A 20,560-nucleotide genomic window follows, 5' to 3' on the forward strand; every position below is an offset into this window, starting at 1 on the left:
ACACTTTAGGAAAAAATCGGTTTTGACCATCTTTGAACAAAAAAAGGAGATTCTAGCAACAATGTAGTAAAAGAAAACTTACTTGCCTGATGTAGCCTCCTTTCATTTGCCATGTTGAAACAGTGTATGAAGAATCTTGACTGATCTTTGACAGAGCACAAAATATATTCATGTCAAAACATGAGGATGATGGGCAGAATGTACTGGGTGAAGAATTAGGGCATAAAACTACAGGGATTTGCTAGCCTGGGGGAGAGAAATTACACTGAGTGTTTTGATGGTTTTGGTTTTTAGCTTCACTAGCAGAAGAGTTTCAAGAGAAAGGGAGGAGAAGACAGTGTCCTGTAACACTGGTTTGCTTTTCATCAGAGGAGAATAAGGGCATATTCTGATTACCAGGAGAAATAATTAAAGGATTTCTGTATACTCAGAGGTCACAGGATCACTTTGATATGATCCCAAATGCTTTCACTGTGCTAGCCGTTAGACATCTCTTTTAAAGGAAAATACATGAATACTATAGCTGGTGATGCAATAGTATGGGTGACACTCACTATTCTTTTAATTATTTTTATTGTCTTACTCGAAGCATTGTGGATTTCATTTTATACATTTTCTTTTAAAAAGGGGGGAAAAAGAGCTAAGTATAGTCAATAGCAAATTTAGTGTTCCTTTTGAAGACCTTAGCTGCTTTCTAAAGACTTACTAGGAATCAGAGTGAAGGAAAAAAAAACCAAACCTGTAAAGGGTGGGGTTATTTTAATTTTCTCTTCCCTTGACCCTTTCACTTTCTAGATTTGAGTGCTTTCACCAGGAAATAAATTGCATTTAATCTAGGCATGAGGACTCTTAATTATATTGGAGGAGCTTTTAATTATGTCATTTCCAATAATGGTGGAACTTCTTTTTGTCTGAGACTAATCAAAGGTAAAAGAACTCACTCAAAATGCACTTTGCAATTAGATCAGAATAGTTTTGTGCTCTGGTGATTTCATGCCAAGCAAATAGCACTTGAAGAATTGGTGGTCTCGCTTGATACATTTTTAAGGTCTGAAAGTTTCCTTTATATCAGGTGGATGTTTATTACATCCACTTACGAATTTCTAATAGTACCCACTGTGTTCCTGTACAAGCTCAGAAGGAAGGCAGAGACATAAATATTAACCAGACCAAACCACTCAAACTGCCCAGTGCTTCCCCCCAAAAGCACCTGCAAAAAATAAACATTCATTCAGATAATTTACATCTCAATCTAGCCTTCATCAAGTTTTCAGACGCCCTGAGGTGGAGGCTGTGCTGGTTTTGCCTGGGATACAGTTAACTCTCTTCATAGTAGCTAGTGTGGGGCTATGTTTTGGATTTGTGCTGAAAACAGTGTTGATGACACAGGGATGTTGTCGTTACTGCTGAGCAGCGCTCACACAGAGCCAAGGCCTTTTCTGCTTCTCACGCCACCCCACCAGCGAGCAGGCTGGGGGGGCACAAGAAGCTGGGGGGGGACACAGCCGGGACAGCTGACCCCAACTGACCAAAGGGATATCCCAGACCATATGACATCATGCTCAGCATATAAAGCTGGGGGAAGAAGAAGGAAGTGGGGGACATTCAGAGTGATGGCGTGTGTCTTCCCAAGTAACCGTTACACGTTATGGAGCCCTGCTTTCCTGGATTTAGCTGACCACCTGCCTGCCGATGGGAAGTGGTGAATGAATTCCTTGGTTTGCTTTGCTTGCGTGCATGGCTTTTGCCTTACCTATTAAACTGGCTTTGTCTCAGCCCACGAGTTTTCTCACTTTCATCTTTCCGATTCTCTTCTCCATCCCACGTGGGGGGCAGTGAGCGAGCAGCTGGGTGGTGCTTAGTTGCTGGCTGGGATTAAATCGTGACAAGGCCAATGCATGTGATTATAGAATGCAATAGGAGACATGTACAAACATTTTGAGAAACAGAAAATGTAGGTCCTATTAAGCAAACATGCCCCCCAAAAGTTTCATTTTCTCTTTCCTGGAATTTGATTTTAGACATATTACCAAAAGTCAGACTGCACAGAAAATAAGGATGAAATGCTCACCTGCTCTAAAGCTACTAGCAACAAGGCTCCTAATTTCCTCTCAGGCAAGGATATATGGTAACTAACTTTCCTAGGCAAACATAAGGGATATTCACACAAAAATTTGAGAGATTTTAATTATTCAATTTTCCGTAGAATATTCTGATCTTTTCTTGGAGGTACGCTTATACTGCCTTCAGATGTACCATTTGATCTTAAGTTTTAGTGTATTTAACAGAGTAAATCAGTTCTAATATGTTTCAATAATTCTTGTTCTTAACTGAATTAATAAAATGGCATATGCAAATTAAATTAATCTGATGTTCAAACATAGCACATATAATAGCTTACAGGTTTCTACAACCTGTTCTGCTTTTTTTGCACAGAGAAAATATTATTTTCACAGTTTCTTTTGAGATTAGGATAGACATAATAAATTCACAAAGTTTAAAGCTCCTAAAAAACTTGGGATTTGAAGCAGGAACCACAGGATTCCTGAAGCATCCATAGTCCTGTCAAAATCCATTTTATATGGCATTCCTGACAAAAACAGTTCTTATCAATTCTGTTCTCAAGTTTCAGTCCTTCATTAACCATGTGGCTGTCTGTAAATTCAACATTTTTTCTGGAGAAAGTGGATGAATTAGGCTAATTCATTGGGCTAAAGTAATAATTTTTTCTCACTGAATGAAAATGTGATATTTAGAGTTTGAGAGCTCATGTGTATTTCTGGATGTAGTCCCTTTCAATTTTCCATGCGCATGCTTTCGTGTTTTTTTGTCAAAGTTACATTTATGAACAAATACTTTACCAGTGTTTCAATTTACCTTTCAATTAATTCACTATATCAAAAAAGATTAACTTATACAAAACCAGATTGTGTTCTAATTCTAAGACTGTATCATGAACAATTTTTGCACCTTGTTAAAAAAACATAAGCAGTACTCTCACCTGGGCAGTTTCTCTGTCACTCTGAAGGATTTGCACCTTGCAGAAAGGGAATTCCCTTGGCCACTGAAGAGTCCTAAACTAACGGCAAAATAATTGCTAACAGTTGGAAAAGAAGGCCTTTCAAGCTGTAACATTTGGAGATAACCTGCAGGATATAGACATATACAGCAGTGCAGGATGCAGTTATCATTTACTGTACATGTCTCATTGTTTCCATGTATTTGGGATGAACAGAATCAAATCTCTCCTGTGAAATAGAAACACTGTTGTTCCCATGAAGAAATGGGATTTAAATATTCTTTTTACTCAACTTACAGTAATATTCCCTAAATGAGCTGTTTAATTAGCTGGGGGAAAAAAATAAATCTCATCTTCCTGTAATATATACTTAGAATCATAGAATCATAATTTAGATAAATTGTCTATAACTCGTTTTTTCAGGCTTTTTTTTAACCTGAGTTATAAGTGTAAGAAAAAAGCCTCCCATAATTTTTGTAACTTACAAAGTCTCGGACATGAAGTCACAGATTTAATTTAGATGTGCAATGTAACAGCGTTTTAGAAAAACAGAAAGAGATTTTTTCTTGAGATCTGTGGTTAGTCTTTTCTAAAAGATGAAGGTCCTTTAAACTAAATTCTATACCAAAAGAAGTTTAATTCATTTTTACATTATTTGGCAGTGCTGGGTTTGACTATTTGATATAGCTTTTACATAATTAATTCAACATATCCATGAAATACAGGGTGCTCCTTAGAGCTAGGGATAAATGGAGATCCTGCTCGATACTGGTGGAAACCAGATGAAGGGATAAGATCAAAAATGTGTAAAAGGGTTCCAAAGTGTTGTTAAAATCTGATATTAGGAGTAGGGCTGGTACAAAAGAAGGTGAAAATATCCTACAGGAAAAATTGAATGTCTTGTAGGCTAGAATTGTACAAATGGAGGATTACAATTAAAAGGTCATACATTCAATGACTGATATGAATTTCTGCTGTAAAGTAGTGGCTAGCCAGCAGAAAATGTCAAAGGAACATTACAAAATTACTATAACTGATTTGTCAGCAGGACTATGACCTATTGGTATGTAAAGGCTGTGAAAAAGGCAGAAGTGCCTGGAGGACAGAGCAGACAAGGTATTTCCTCTCATTCTGACTGCGTAGCATTTTCTGTGGCATATCATACGATGGTAAGCTATCTTATAAAGTGGTGGAGAGAGCTTATTGAGAAGACCATATGAAAAACGTCATGTCAATTAAAGAAAGATGGAACTCATAAGGAACTGGTGCTAAAAATCCTAGAATGGTGCTCCGTGGCACGGAGAGACAAAACTAAAAAGGCCTAATTGGTTTAGCTTGGTAAAATAAAAGCTGAGTAAGTGTATGAGCATCCTCTTTAATCAACATATTGGGAACCAACTTTAGGAAGAAAAAGTTAAAAAATAACTTTGGCAGAAGAATACAAGAACAAAAAAGGATCTGTGGGACATGGTATCTGTAAGTTATAAGGTTTCCAACTATCAGGGCAGTGAGATTCTGAAATGATTTATTAATAAGGAATAGTTGGTCCCAAAAAGCAACCTGTTTTTAAAAATGATGGCATAAAATATGCCTGCTGGGGTGTAGTCTCACAGGACTGAAAAGAGAAATGCTCAGAATGAGACCTTCGTATTACAGAAGCTCAGCTGGGGGATAGTGTCGAGAAGCTCAGAGGTCTCACTGGCAGGTTCCCACTGGCAGCGTTAACGCTTGTCTTCGTGAGCACAAAGGTCCTTTTCAAGCAGCCCTGCGCCCATGGCAGTCTGGTCTTACAGAATAGAATTTCAAGGCTTGAGGACAGCAGTTTGGGAAAGTAGGCCCTGTGAAGAAAACAAAGCGTGGGGTCCAGGTTTAACTGCATGTATTTCAGATAGTGAAAATTATGACCTGGCACACTCACTGGCGTGGGAGATCAGGTTTTACTGATTACGGACTATTCCCCTCTGTGCTCCCACACATGAGATCTGTGATCTTTTTCTGATTTCTTCACACAGAATATTCTAGCTTGCAATGCAACTATCAGGTTGCTCTTAGGTAACATTAAGGACATACAATTATGAATCAGAACATTCACATTTCTTGCCAGCAATCGACACAATTCTCACGAGATCAGAGATGAGCAATTTTATCCTGTTATCTATTCACTCTATGTGTCAAATCAAAGTTAGCAGATGACCCAGCTAAAAATAGAAATTTTAAATACTGAATAAACGTCCTAATAAATTACCTGCCAGCAACCATTGAAAAAATTATTACATTTGGAAACACTGAAATCACCTAAGTTGTCAAGTAAGCTAAATTTATTTATAAATGATTCATCAAATCTCAGTCCATCGTATCTATTATGGATATTAGATCATTTTTCTGGTTTGTACATATTCATATATTCTACATACTTTTAGCTGATGGAATTCTATCATTTCAAAAAGATGGGGAATGCCAAAAATACACACTAGAGTAATACTAATCTAAAAAAATAGGACTTTTTAAGACCAGCAGTAAATGCATTCCTAAAGGGACCGATGGGCAGAAATCCTAGTATTTCACACTCCTGTAGTAAACGCTGTAATGAGGTCCCAGTTCAGGACAAATATATAGAGAACTGCCTCACTTTAGAAACCCACTTGCTAATTCCTTCCTCAATAGCAGTCATAGCATAGCTGTTCATGTATAATGGATGGCTTTGCAAATGCGAATGAATTTCATGTGTCTGTGTGTGTGAGACAATAGCTTTCAGCCCTTAAATGATAGACGAGATCTGACATCACCATAAATAAAACAAAAATTAGTGATGTATTCAGTACATTTTAATGTTTCTTTTTATTCCAGTTTTTATCAGAAAAAAATATTACAATTCTCTTTACCAAGAAATATGTTGAGTAGAGAATACACTACTGTGCCTTTATTTACCTACAAAGTTCTCTGTGCAAAATAGGATATTTCATAGCAAAAAAACCCCTGATATTGCCAAAAGCTTTTTAACTATTCTGGCTTGTACCTGAGTGACTGCTTTTATTCCTTTGCTGTCAATGCATTTTTAATGTTTTTAAATTGCCTTGTTCTTACTGACTTAGGCTGAAATTCTACTGGCACCATCTGTGGAGGCTTGCCAAATAGTGGTTAATTTACCACTGCTGATTTCCCAGTGGAAGAGGCAGGTTTTCCCAATCTAACTTACTGCACATAAGAGCAAGAGGGCAGGAAAATCAGGAAACTGGGCAATTACAACAAAGAGAACTAAGTAAAGTGAGGAAGTAGGTATTTCTGATGTGAGGTGCAACAATTTTCTGCCAAAAAAGTAGAGACTACACTTCCATCTCCTCAGTCTATCCCCATCCTGTTTCCAAAGGACAGGAGCAATAACAGTACATCAGTAATGTCTCATATCTGTGACAATACCTGTTCATTAGCCATACACAGTCACAAAACAGCTGATCATAATTGATTCTAAATCTCTATAATATAATTTTGAAATATTGGAGATAATTCTGCAGTCTTCCTCTGAGATTTGATGCCAGAAAATTATTTCTTAGAGCTTAAAGCTGGAAGGGGACAGAGCTCTAGTTAGATCTCATATGACACAAGATATTAAATTTCATCCAGGTAGCCAGCAAGAAGGCTAAATATTTTAGTTAGAGTAAGTAATTTCATGAGACTGAACTGTGAGTCACAAGCAGGGGATGAGACCTGAAGATCTACTCACAACAGGGAACTGATTAGACAAGATACACACAACTGAACAGAAGAAGAAAGTCATATCCCACTATAAACCATATCCTACAATGAAACAGGATATTTCCTTGTAACAAAAAACCATGGCAATTAATAGGAAACCAAATATGCAAGTAAGGTTAGCGGAGCAGCTAACGAAAAGGTCCTTTCACCTGCCTTACTTCATAAAGACTCATGTCCTATGACATCAGAATTTTTTCTGAAACTCCTGATGATGTATAGCTTCTTTCAGCCCTCATTGATTCCTATATGTTCTGTGTGCTTTTAGTAATTCAAACCAGGTGCGGTGGGTTGACCCGGCCACCAGCCAAACACCAACACAGCCACTCACAGAATCATGGACTGGTTGAGGTTGGAGGAGACCTCTGGATATCATCTGCTCCAACCCCCCTGCTCAAGCAGGGCCACCTACAGCCAGGTGCCCAGGACCATGTCCAGATGCCTTTTGAGTATCTCCAATGAGGGAGACTCTACAACCTCTCTGGGCAAACTGTGCCAGTGCTCAGTCACCCTGGCAGTGAAAAAATGTTTTCTGATGTTCAGAGGGAACCTCCTGTGTTTCAGTTTGTGCCCATGGCGGCTTGTCCTGGCACTGGGCACCATTGAAAAGAGCCTGGCTCCCTCCTCTTTACACTTTTCTGTCACCTTCCTATACCTTACATACATCGATAAGGTCCCCCCCTGAACCTTGTCTTCTCCAGGCTGAAGAGTCCCAGATCTCTCAGCCTTTCCCTATATGAGGGATGCTCCAGTCCCTTGGCCGTCTTAGTTGACTCTCTACAGTAGCTCCATGTCTCTAGACGGTGGGGATCCTGGAACTGGCTGAGAGCTCACTCATTCCCCTGTGCTGTGGGATGGGGAGAAAAGAGAAAGAAGGCAAGAAGACGCATGGATCAAGATAAGGTGAAGCAAAAGCTGTGCACTTCAGCAAAACAAACAAAAAAAGGCACTTGTCCAGCCATGCCCCGGAAAGCAAGACCTCAGTACTCACTACAGTTACTTGGGAAGAAACCGTAACCCCAAATGTACTCCCTTAGTCTCATTTCCTTGAGCTTTTATTGTGGAGGGTGACATCACATGTGATGGTATAGCCCTTTGGTCAATTTGGGTCCCGGCTGTGTCCCTTCCGAACCTCTTACCCACTCCCAGCCTACTCGCTGGGGGTGCAGAGTGGGAGAAAGAAAAGACCTTGATGTTGTGCAAGCGCTGTTCAGTAACAGCCAAAACACTAGTGTGTTATCAACACTGTTTTAGCCACAAAACCAAAACACAGCACCATACAGGCTGCTGTGAAGGACATTAACTCCACCCAGCCAGACCCAGTACATCAGGTAACAGCAGTTATGAACAGAAAGACTTTTTACAGGAACATTCTTGAAACAAAAGCATGAAATGTGTGAATATAAACAAGTGAATGGGGATATTTGGCATGTTTATGACATAATTCATCCCGAATGTGCATTCTACCTGAATATAAATCTAAATTGATCTGTGGGATCAAGAACTTTCTGGAATCAGAACTGATCACAACGTGGAAAAAGAAACATCCACAAAGCACTTAGCAGATCCTGAGAAAACTTACGAAAATAAATCCTTCCTCACAAGTCTTGCTTTGCATCCTGACCTTCACTTACTTGTCCGACCTCAAGATCAAATGAGCTTACTAAAGTGCTTGCTTAGGGAAGACTATTCTCCTGGTATTTATGCTTGATTAGATATGACTGGGGAAAATCCCAGCTAAAAAAGCCAGATCCATGCTTACCTGTTGTTGCTAGAAGCTTAAAAGTTCCTGACACAAACTCGGCTTCTAGAATTAAGGACTGCAGTAGCAAGCATAGGGAAATATTGTAAGCTGAGCAACCGCCACCTAATTTCTTGATATTTTTCACATGACTCAATTTTGTCTTTTTGACCTGAATTCTGATGGCTAAGGGCAAGCCTATCCAAGCCTTATCAACAAATGGATGCAGAATGAAGCATCAGCCCATACTGATGTCACTGCCCTTCATTTTGCTTTTTTCCCTCCCTTTTTATTCTTCTAAAGTCCTTTCTGCTAAGCTCAATAATATTTTTCTTTAGAGTACTGTGACATGTCACTCCTAGCAAGTGTACTTGTGATTCTCACCTAAAAAGTGCATTTCTGATTGCACTTTAAAATGGATTGCTGTTTTAATGGCACCATTTATGTAAGAACAATTCAGCAGCACACATTAAGACAGGTCTTTAAACTAAACTGAACCAATGCTTGGTTCAGAAATTCAGAACCAATTATAGCCTTTTTGTGTATTAAAATCTTGTGCTTGGTCATTGAATGGAATATTTTACAGAGCCTGACTGATTTGATTGAATAAACTGTTATGAACTGTGTATCATCTCACTTGTGACAGGCTTATTTTCCAGACTAGAAAAGCCTGGCTTGCAAATTATGGAATTCTTGATTCTGGATTTGGGAAACTTAAATGAAGAAGATTCAAATGTGAATTTGTGTGTTATGATTAATGAAGGAAAACTAGGTTTAATAAAATTCACTATTTTTTTTTTTCAGTTTTAATGACATAAAAATGTAGACCACTGCAAATAAAAAAGCTTGCATTTTCTGAAAAAGGCTTTCACTGTCAGAGGTGGAACTGAAAAAAAAAATAGTGATCTTGTAACTGAAGGTTGTACCACACACAGAGCAGGTGAAGAGGCCAGATTATATTGATTTAAATTCTGGAAGTTTTATATTTTAGTAATTGCATTTGCAAAACTAGTTTATATGTATTTATCATTCATTTATATTTGTGTAAAATATTTTATTTTTCCATACCTTTTAATTGTCTATAACAGCACCCACTTTATATCTGCAATAATGATCACGCTGGGGACTGGGGTACATCCAAAACTACTAAATCAGGGAAGTTAGAGTAGCACTAATAAGATAATACACATGTAGTTGAGATTTGGACATTGCTTTTGTTTCCTCTAGTTCATATATTTTCTGGGCTTAACTTGAGATGTCTTAATCTTTTGGAGACCATATATAGTTAAACTATTTTCCAAAGCTTGCTTTCTTTTTGTGCCTGTGATAGTTTAAAGCATGTGGTTAAACCTTTGTCTCTAATGTTAGCCATGGACAAAAGATATTTCTTTCAACTAGTGGTAAATTGTAAGTGTCAGAACTTCATTAGAGGAAAAATATCAACCCTGAAAAGGCAACAATTGTGTAGTTAGTAATTCATAAGGTTGTTGTCAATTATGTGCGAGGTAGTGTAAGAATAACAGTGGAGGAAGACATTAGAAATGAAAGCCAAGTATTAGATGGTCAAGTTCACTCCTCCAGCGAAGAGAAAACTTTTCAGTGTCTGCTCAGTGTAACACTGTTCTTTAGCCAAAAACCTTTAAAGAAACTTTCTCGTAGTAAATAACTTCCGCTCTTAAAAACTCTATCTGATGCTGGAGATTTGCATGAAGTAAATGTTCTTCTGACTTAGTGTAGCGATAACAGACACATGAGTCAGACCTCTCCCTTTAATAATTCAAAGGTGTTCTCCTTTCTTTAGAAGCAGCTCTCATTTGTTCTTATATCTATCTCACAGGTGACCTTAAGGCTGTTTCCTTAAATATGCAGCTTTCTGTGGAAGGTTATTCAACTCTTTTCTGGTTGCTTCTGTGAAATGCTCAGAAACAACCATTGCTACATGTAGAATGAAATACTATGTGTTTCCTATACAGATTTTTTTATTTAAGATTAATTCAGAATGGTAGTTGTTGAGATTATTACACGTGGATTTGATTTATTCTATTTTTTCATTGTAGCCTGAACCAATTCCTTCATGTAGATTCAATACGTACTACTCTCAGGAAGCTCTGTCCCAGTATAGGGGAGAATAATATAAGTACATATGGGAGCATGAGATCATTGCCCATAAAGTGGGATTTGTCTGGTTCTGGAATGAAAATAAAAGGCATGAGACTGGGTATCTGTCTTCTTGTTCAGATCTATCAAGCTCTCAAAAAATCACAGAATATCATATTTAATTGGGAAATAATATGGACAGATAGTTGATGATAATCATTAAGTAATGTCATAAGCTCACAGTTGCACTCCCGTAGAATATGACAAGCAACCAATATTTTATGAGTAGAATTTGCCGTGTCTGTGACAAATTTTAATGTTTGGTTCATTGCCAAACATTGGTCTTTACACAGTGACCACTGTATTTATGGAGTTATGATGTGACCATAACACAACTCTGATATTGGTAAATCAGTCAGAGTATGAGAATGTTAATCTATTAATACTGAATGTGGTAGGCTTTCCTTTTTTCCTTTTTATCTTTTCTGGTTTTCACTTGATAGCTTTTTGTTGTAATAGTACTAGGTACAAAGAATTCGTTTTAGGTTTAAAGCAAGTTCAGTATAGCTCTAACAAATCAAAGTCATCCCAACTGTTGTTCTAGCCATCTTGATTTGGCAGCCATAAAACATTTAAAAATATGTGCCAATGTGAAATGCAGTTTCTCCTTGGTTTTTTTTCCTACTCAAGATTGGCAGTTCATGTTAAAAAAAAAAAATTAAAACCATAAAACTGGAAATACTCAGGAGGGTTGGGAAATCTTAAGTTCAAAGTCTGTACCACAGTAGAGATGTAGAGATTTCCTTTTAAAACTTCTAAAGAGTTTTATATACCTGAGAAATAAACTCTCTACATTCACTTATAGGCTATGGAAATATGGGGTTGAGAATCTGAGTCAGGTGCATACATTAACTGCTCCTCACATGATTTTTTTTTAATGCTTGAGTTCCTGTTTTAATTTGGGGTTAGGGAAAGGTACCAAATTAATTAAGCAGCAACATAATACATCCCTTATAGACAGGACGTAGGTTGAATACTTCCATAGCGGTGATTCCTAGTAGGACAATTACTGCTAATAAACTTTGAGCTGAGTAAACCTGATAAACACCACGCCAGAATAATTTCTTCCACTAGGAAATTACTTACACCTCCTGCCTGATCTGTGAGCATCACAGAGGTAAAAATGGAATCTGTAGATACTCTGAAATTTCTTTTCATAGTATAACTTTTATTTTAATTTTTTTTACAAGTTTGTCTTCTGGAATAAAAGTAGCTATGCTAGGATATCACTTCATATAGTAGTTGATGGAAAAAGTGAGATCTGTATTTATAATTCATTCTGAGATCCTTTCAAGGTCCTTTGAAGTTTTAGAACTCAAGTGTTAGAGACCATCCTCTGGAAAAGGATAGAACTTCAAAATCTACCACCAGATCATTAACAGCAATAGACTAATTAGAGATACAAAGATTAAAAACCCCTTTTATTAGGTCATATTCACTGTTAACATTGAGAAGCCACCAAGTGAAACAGTCTCTGATGAAAACTTTTCTCCTTCTCTGAAACAATTCTGCTCTATTTTAAAAATGAATCTGAAGGAGCACAGGAAGAGTCACGTTAGACTTGTAAATGAACAGGCTTTGTTTCTTTGTAGTAAGGATATCATTAGGTCTTTTATAAAATTACCAGAACTTTTTTGCCCTTAGAAAAGATGCTTAGGTAGCCTATTCTCCAGACTACAGCTGATTCCAGTCATCACATTCAGTGTCACGCTTTCTTACTAGTTTTCACCAAAGCAATTTTCACATTACATATTTAATTTACTTTGAAGCCTGACTGGGCTAATACAATATTTGGTATTAATGGTTAGAGGCTCCATCTCCCATTGATCTTATGAATTAATAATTTCAAGTCTTCTACTTGCACTTTAATTCACATAGCTAGGTAAGAATGCTTTTTGAACCACAGATAACTCTATTGCTGCTTGCATTTTTGACTGGATTGTATTCAGGGCTGATTTACCACTGCAGAATATCCCGAGGAACAATGGTAAGATTTTTCCCCTTATTACTGAGAATATATGTACAGGTTCATTTCTGACAGGTCATATTATATAAAACATACAGTGTCAAATCATCTGTCAGGTAATCTAACAACTACCATAGCAGGACCGTGTGTCAGTTCTCAGGAATACTAATATTTACTGTCTGTTCAGGAATCAGATTTGGTGTGCATAGAATAAGCAGCAGCGTAAAAGCTTTCAGTTACTGTCTGTCCGATGATTTTTCCACTCCATTTTTCTTCCAGAGACACTGACCCAGTAATAACAAATGAGATAATAGTCATCATGGCAGGCAAAACTGACAACTTACAGCTTTAAGGAGTTTTCCTTCAGAAGTAAAAGTAAATAAAAAATTTCTTAATATTTTAATTCCCCTTACAAATATTGCAAGAAACAAGACAAGCTCGCCCAAACAGCTGTGCCTGAACCAGCTCCCAGAAACTGTCAGGTCCAGTGCCCCATCTCCTCTGCAGGGAGTTCCCATGACAACGCCTTTAGCAGAAGTAAAAGGAATTACAGATAGATATTTAATCCCTCCCCCCCCTTCCCCTCCTCTCTGCGCCGGTTCAGAAAAAGTGTTGCTCTCTAATCTTTGGGGCACTGAGAATTGCCATTGGGCTACCCAGCTTCATTTGCTCTGTTTGTTGCATTTGAAAAGCATGTCCTAGTTCCCCTCCGTCTCTTGGGTGTCTGATTTACAACATCAAACAAGAAAAAAGAGGCAAAAGAGACTTTCAAGAGTGAAAGATGTTGTGGGGAGAAGATGCTAGCCCAGAGCTGTCTTCAGTTCAGGCACTTGAAAAACACAGCATGTTTAATTTTTTTTTTTAAATTTTTCTGCAATTTTCCAAGGAGCCTGGCTGTAATCATTAAAGATAAGACATCGCACACGAAATGTAGCAGCTAGAAACATGTCTGCAGAATACTGGCAGGCGCTCAGGTTTGTTCTCAGTGATTTGTGCTCTGATGAGATTGATGGTTGCTCTGGCCATATTTGGCAATTGATAAAGGCATATAACTTCAGCAATTATCTGTGAGAAAATAACCTAGACCTAGGTGAATTTATCGGAGAATTTCACAAAAATATCATCAAACTGTCACTTGAGAACTAATTAAATTTTTTTTCAGCATGCGGCTCTACTGGAAAGAAAAGCACAGTGACTGGCATATGACACAACTCTTGCACAGGCTGTGGTTTCAATGAGAGCATAAATGCTAGGTGGTGTTGCACAAAGGCACAGCAGATGATTGCTCGTGATGGGCCTGATGCCAGCGGTGATGAAGTAGGTGAGCATCCTTTCCAACCACACTGGGCTCTGAGTCAGGCCCGGGAAGAATATGTACACAGCCCAGATGTAATGGAGAGGACCAGGACAGCAGAGCTGGCTATGCCCACGCTGTGAGAAGAACAGAAAACTCTCCTCTTTCTCTTTTTTTTGGCTCAAGGTGAGTTTAGCCCTGTAGTGGGCTTAGGATCCCTGCTCTGCCCCTGGGCCTGGATTTTCTTCAAAGTGGCATCTGAAGAATTGAGAACAGATAGCCAAGACTTAGATGCAAGGATGCTTAAGACACAATCTGTCCTCTTTAAGAGAGTTGGAGTGTGCTCTCAGGCTCATGCAGTGCAGTCTGGGACAGCACCAGGGGCCACGCTTTGCTGCCCTAAGGTACTGTGCTAAGTCCGAGGATGTCCATGCTGTGCTAAGACTGAGGATGCTTCAGGTTTATGTTTCTGAGAAGTTAATGACTTAGTTGGAAGAGGTTATGCAAGAAGTAGGCTATAACCCTTACATCAATGCACGAGACTCATCGTTTCATTTTGAAAATTATAGGAAAAGGGAAAAACAGAGGATCAGCAGTACTGTACCATGCTGCTCTGCAGTGCTTCTCAATGGCAATGTTTCAGGTAGCTCTTCTCATCATCCCACTGGATGCTCACATGTAGCTCTCACATCCGGCACAGCTCGTGTGTAATAACAGAGATGTCAGCAACCACCTTTTCTGACCTCAGCCTCACACTGCAAACAGACATGAATCCAAGCATATATATTCACTTTTAACATGCTGACCCATAAAGAAATTTAAGATGAAAGGGCCTTGAAAAGATAACTGAAGAATTTTGCAATATCCAGTAGAAATTAACAAAAACCTATATAACAGAATGGCCGTATCTACAAGAGAGACTGTATTAATAGTTTTTGTAGGAAGTTTAATGCTTTCAACTTAAAAGTATACTTGAACTGGGACTGCAGAAACTGTATGAAAGCAATTAATTTGTTGGTTTTGTTGTTTTAAAAACTATTCCTGAAACTTTGGTAAGTTCTGGGATTGTTTTTATCCCCAAAAGAGCTTCTACCTTCATTTGTTACCTCACTGAATAGCATGCATCTCCTCTTTATCACTCTCTTGTAAAAACAGTGAGAACCTGGCTTGGAAGCAAGCCCACGCCAAATACCAGATTCCAGAGCCCTGGGCCAAATCCTGGAACTTTTTGAGCAGAATTTCTCTGCCACTATTACAAGGAATGAGGAAATTTTTTTTTTTTTTAAATGAATGGAAGTTACCACTGATTTAAATTGGTTTCAGAAATTCTTAAATAAGTAGGAAAGGTAAGAGATTTTTCTTGCTGTAGAAACTTTCAATAAAGCAAATATGTATATTCAGTGCATACCACAGTTTAGCCATATATATTCTAGCTACAGTGTTAAGACTGCTAATCATCTTCTTAAATTCAGAATGTCCCTTTCTTCAAGGGTTTGAAAAAACAGCTCCATTGCATAGTACAAGTGTTGGCCTTGGTTAAAACAAAGTGCACCTGTCTCCCTGCCCAAATCCTGCTTTGAGCATCTTAAAAATCTCCCTTTGTTTCTTTCATTTCATTTAGTTGCTGCCCAAAGTAATTGTCTCTGTGCCTTCAAAATCCTTTACAGCTGGTTTTGCATTATTGTGCAGCCTTTGTCTTTTAACCCAATTATCAAGTCAAAAATTGCTAAAATGTCTCCTGGCAAACAATTTGCCTTTTAATTCTGAAGAAGTCTGCTGCTTTCCAAACACAGTTTCACACGTGAAGGGTCTCCTCTGGTCCTTCACTGACTCAACCTTTTGTCTGCTGCTGTTTCAGCTAAAGAGAGCGCTTGGAACAATGCAGCACATGGAGGCTTTCCCCTTCCCTTGACAAATGCTGCAGGTCAAAGAAGTGCTGTGAAGATTAAAAAGAAGAAGATGATGATAAAACAGATGCTAGCAGTGCAATAAAGATCTTATGCACTCTAGACCACCAATAATAATGATGTATATCCATGTGATAGGAACATCTCACCATCCTATAAAATGTCAAACATTCTGTTCATCTCATAGTGCATATAAACAAACAATTTTTTTTCCCCAGTGTAGTTCACCAGAAGTTCTTCTATTATTCATGTATGAGCACTAACTGGAATGAATAAAATACTCTCATGCAGTAATAAAAGTAATGAATCATGCAGTAAGGTTTAGGCACAAGGGCTTAGGCACACCAACAAGTTACTGTGTGTCAGCTGATTCATGAGAAGTGTGCATACATACACTTAATTCACAGCATATATAAACTTAATCCTCATTCACAGACTCCCATAGAATGTGTTAATTGGATTTTTTTCAGTCAAAGCTACTTGATAGACTTCTTTTGCAAAAAACATCTTTTGCAGTTCATTTTTGGAGGAAAAACTAAAAGTATTTGTTTGGGTTTTTTCCTGAATTTCTTTAGATAACATTTTAAACAGAAATTTATTTTCTTACTAGCACTAGTAACTACAACATTTCTAGAACAAGTATACTCCTCCTTACTACATCTATTCCCTGCTTCTGGGTGTAACATGCTGCTTACTTATTTTAATTTGTGTATTTTGAAAAATATCACCTTAAACTTTTTCTGTTTTTAGTAAAGCAGATCCTTTATTCTCACTCTTATGGCTATGTTGGCTTTTGTTTAAGATCTCTCTGTATATGATTTGTAATGTATTTAGTGGCATCAAGTATTGAGGATTAATTTTCTATGTCATGTCACAGGGAATTCAAATGATGATTGAATCTAAAGGCTTATGAACTGAGTTTACCTATCCCATTATTAAATAGAAACATTCCTTTTAAATCTTAATAATCTTTGCTTTAAATTTAGCTTTTTCTTAAAAAAAAAGAAAGTAATTTATTGACACAAGACAGTTTATGTAACTGTAGAATACACTAATGGATATAAAACCAGCATATTACTAACAGGCCAAGAAAAATACTTGGTAATTGCTTTCTTGCTGGTGGTGTTTTTATATTTATGAGAAGCAATGAAAGTTTCATACTTTCTCTGTTGTGATTTGTAATACATAATTTTCTTTTCCAAAATAAAAATTAAATGAACATTAACGTTTATTCTTAGCTTTGATTTCTGGACAAAAGAATAACTGAGGTATTTTTTTTTCTTCTTTTCTTCCCTAAAGTTTATGGCTAGGGTATCTTCTACTTGTAGATTTAAAATGCTTCAGTTTTTTTTCAAATTACAGGAACAACTAGATATTTTAAGCAGTTGAATCTTGTGCATTGCTATTTTTGTTCTTCCTCTTTGGAATTATTAAAGGTTTTATCTTTATTACATACCTCTGGGCTTTCTCCAAGGCCTATAGTTACCAACTGAAAGATTCTCTGTCACGTATATCTTTTTTTCATGCTGTGAATTGATGCTTCAGGCCTGGAAAATCAGGTGGCTGAAACAAACTCAGCAGATTCTTGAGTACCTTTAAAACCAAAATCAAACCTTAATAATCTGTGTCTGGTTTCTAAATAGTGCCATATATACTAAATTAGAAATTCATTTCACAGTGAGACCATTAAGAAACTGATATATTAAAAGATGATAATAAGGTCATTTTACTCTTGTGCCCAATTCCTTTCTCGTGGTCTTTTTAGCTAGTTGAATCCTCTCCCTGGCAATGGATTTTGGGTTAGGGGAACTGAGGGGGGTTGCCTTTTTTCAGCTGGCATCCTGCCTTTCTTTTCCCAATACACCTAGAATACACCAAGTGCTTCATGTTGGCCTCTAATCAAAGGGTGTCAGGCTGCTGATAAAACACTCGTACTTTGCCATCTCACTATTCTTCCATAGCTTGCAAGTGAGCATTGCTCTTCAGTGTCAGAATAACATATTTGCTCTTAGGGGACTGATTCATAAAAGTTGTTTACCTCATATATATAGCTTTCCCACAGGATACTCACGCAGTGTTGAACAGATTTTTTTCAAGCTCTCAAAAATATTAAAGATTCATGTAGTTTTTGTATAGGTACTAATCTGACATTGCATTAGTACTAACATTCTCTTTTGCAGGCAAAAAGACTATAAAATTGCAAGTTAGTATGCCTAAACTGTAAACTCTTTGGAACCAGGGATGGTCTACTTTATTTCTTGTATAATGTCTAATACAATAGTGTCTCATATGTTACTGGAGATGGCAATAGCTTTCACGTTAGAATTAACTAATTATAAATGTAGACTTAAAAGTTTATTGCAAACCTACAGTCTCACATCAAGGGAGATAAAGAAAAAGATGGAATCAAGGCTTTTTTATTCTCATGTTTATCATGAATTGTGCATATTCTATTTCTTTTCTCATCATTTTATAGTACCAAAAAAAAAAAAAAAAAAAATTGCACTAAGAAGCATTTTTAAGATCTCCAAATGTCTTCTCATGAAGGGAATGGCAAAAACTCCTGAAGTGGTATCATGAGCTATAATTATGCGTTTGCTTGCTAGTTTGAAGTCTGAAAATGATGGCTTTCAGAGAAAAAAGGAAGACAGAATATACACAATGTGACCATTGTTCTCCTCATTGATAAGCAAAAATAAACTTCTAAACCTAGTGGCTGAAACATCATTAGTTTCCTAAGGTCATCTCTATAGAAAGGAGTGTGCCTCTGTTACAGACCTATGTCTCAACACATCTACCTTATTCTCTAGTAGCATAGCAGCTTGGAGCCCAGGACTACTCAGAAAGGGATGTCCTAAAAAGTTGTTAAAAAGACGTATTGAACAGTTGTCTCTAGGCCTGGCAGGAGTCTACCATGTGCAGAGCCAAAGAAATAAGATCTGTGAAGAAAAAATGTCCTGTGTTAGAAAAAACTTTTAAAAGTCAACATCAGTGAAGGTAGGTTCTAGGGTACTGACAGTACGTGGGTAAACAAAGGACTACTATATACTAGAAAGCTGTAGAGATAGTATCAATATTGTCTCTGAGATCTATTCAATAAAATGTTTTTTATTAATGAGAGATGGGAAAGAATAATATAGAAAATACAACCCCTTTCAACAGTGTCATAAAAGAATATTTAAGTTACTGTTTTAGAATTTTAAGGAATACATTTATTTGTCTGTTGCATGCAGGTACAATTCCCTCAACAGTGAAGATAATTAAGGATGTGAGTTAACAGCAGAGCAGGTCCCTGGAAGAATCTTAAATTTTGGTAGTGAAACAAAAATTACTTAACACTAGACTCATAAGAAACAGTGGATTATGTCAAATGATGTTGATTTATTGTCTCTAATACCAATTAATCACTTTTTTATGGCAAACTTACGAAAGAAACTAAATGAATTGCTTTCTTAATGTAGTATTATCTTTCATTAACAATAAACAGCTGAGATTACTGGAGGATTTGTGCGGTAATGGGAGCAATAATTTGCAACAAATGAAAGTAATCTACATTACTGCTGGATTTTAGCTGCAGAATTTAGCTTAGGTAAATTATTAATGCTATTAAATTGTTAGAGAAAGTCATGTAAGAATCAGTTACAGATTTCAAACATGGATTCATTCAGTCACATAGTGCTGAAAAGGACAACCCTGAACCACAAGAAAGTAAGCTGTGCAGCACTGCACAAGTGCTTGTTTAATTTAGGGTACTTAGCAATGTTTAATTTAAAAGGGGATTTGAGAACCTGCTGCTTTCTGATAACAAATACTAGAGATGGTATGGAGGGAAGAACTCAGAATAAGGAGGTCCCATTTCTAATTCTGTCACTGAATGCTCTTAATACATCTCATCTGAATTCCTTCCTTTCTGTAACACTCGTATACCACTTGTACAACAATGCAAGAATTTTAAAAACATGCAAAAACAATAGCGCTGTCTATTGCTGCAAATAGTTGAGTCCCAGTAAAGATGCCCATCAGCTGAGCATGATTCAGGTACGCTGAACTCTCTCAGTTTGTGGAGAGGATGGGACTTAAGTCCAGTTGAACCATAAAGGGTGTCTGGATTTATTAAAACTTCAGCTGTAACTAAGTCACAGCTACGATAAAACTTTTCATGTTTCTTGTTTCAGGAATCAGAGACCCGTAACATGTTACTTAGCGTAGTAAACATAGATGTATACATACATGCAAACATGCGCACATACCCACACACATCTATATGTGTATGTGTGTGTATACTGAAGTAGTAGTAAACTCCATTGAAATAAATGCTACTGCATGGATCTGTAGACCAGTAGTCTTTAGCAAGTCACCCTTGCAGTTTGTCCTCACCACTTTTTTTCCAAGTCTTATTTTACTGTTTGCAGCAATTATTAACTCTTGCTCCCCTTTACCTGTCATTATTCTCCTTTGCTGGCTACTTATTTCAGCTTTAGAAAGACAGTTTCCTAAGAGAGAAAATCTCTCTTAGTTAATCTTAGCATCCTCAGTGGTAATATTGGCAGTAATTGATATTTCTGAGGGCTTCTCTTGTTCTGTATGAGAGGCTGTCCCCCATACATATCTATAAAATTTGCTTCTAATGGCCCAGAATTCAGCTTAATACTCCATTATGAAAGATGTTTAGCTGCTTCTTTTTCTACATAGTCAAGACGTATATCTCACACCCATAGGGAACAAA

This window comes from Aquila chrysaetos, chromosome 1 (genome assembly GCF_900496995.4).
Source record: "Aquila chrysaetos chrysaetos chromosome 1, bAquChr1.4, whole genome shotgun sequence".
Classification (NCBI taxonomy): Eukaryota; Metazoa; Chordata; class Aves; order Accipitriformes; family Accipitridae; genus Aquila; species Aquila chrysaetos.